This window comes from Protomyctophum bolini, assembly GCF_963924005.1.
Source record: "Protomyctophum bolini genome assembly, chromosome: 8".
In the NCBI taxonomy this organism is placed as follows: domain Eukaryota; kingdom Metazoa; phylum Chordata; class Actinopteri; order Myctophiformes; family Myctophidae; genus Protomyctophum; species Protomyctophum bolini.
Genome location: NC_137869.1, coordinates 708,459 through 709,208, shown reverse-complemented (window position 1 = coordinate 709,208; position 750 = coordinate 708,459).

Sequence of the window (750 nt, the reverse complement as noted above, 5' to 3'; positions counted from 1 at the left end):
GATAGCGCGCGGGGGGGGGGGGGGGGTGTGTGTGGGGGCGGGATATATTCCCAACTCCCAACACTAGGGGGTGTGTGTGTGGCGTTCCCACCTCCCAACACTAGGGGGTGTGTGTGTGGCGTTCCCACCTCCCAACACTAGGGTGTGTGTGTGTGTGTGTGTGTGTGTGTGTGGTGTCGGGGTTGAAGGCACGGGGGGGGGGGGGAGGCTTTTATCGCTGCACGTCGCTCATCATCCTCTCTTTGCTCCTCCCACTTCCTGTTTTCCGTTCTCTCCATCCTGCCAGTGGAAACGCAGGTCGTCGATTGGTCCAAACCCACAAAACATCATTGCATCCCCTTGAGACGAAGGTTACGGACGTAACTTCGGTTCTATAGGTATTCTGGACGACTCGTCGGAAAGAATGCAGCAGAACCCGTTAACTCTGAGAGAGTAAACACTCGACGTGTGTTCACTGTCAGAGTTACAGTAACACTGTCAGAGTTAAAGTAACTCTGTCAGAGTTACAGTAACACTGTCAGAGTTAAAGTAACACTGTCAGAGTTACAGTAACTGTGTACAGTAACACTGTCAGAGTTACAGTAACTGTGTACAGTAACACTGTCAGAGTTACAGTAACACTGTCAGAGTTACAGTAACACTGTCAGAGTTACAGTAACACTGTCAGAGTTAAAGTAACTCTGTCAGAGTTACAGTAACACTGTCAGAGTTACAGTAACACTGTCAGAGTTACAGTAACTCTGTCAGAGT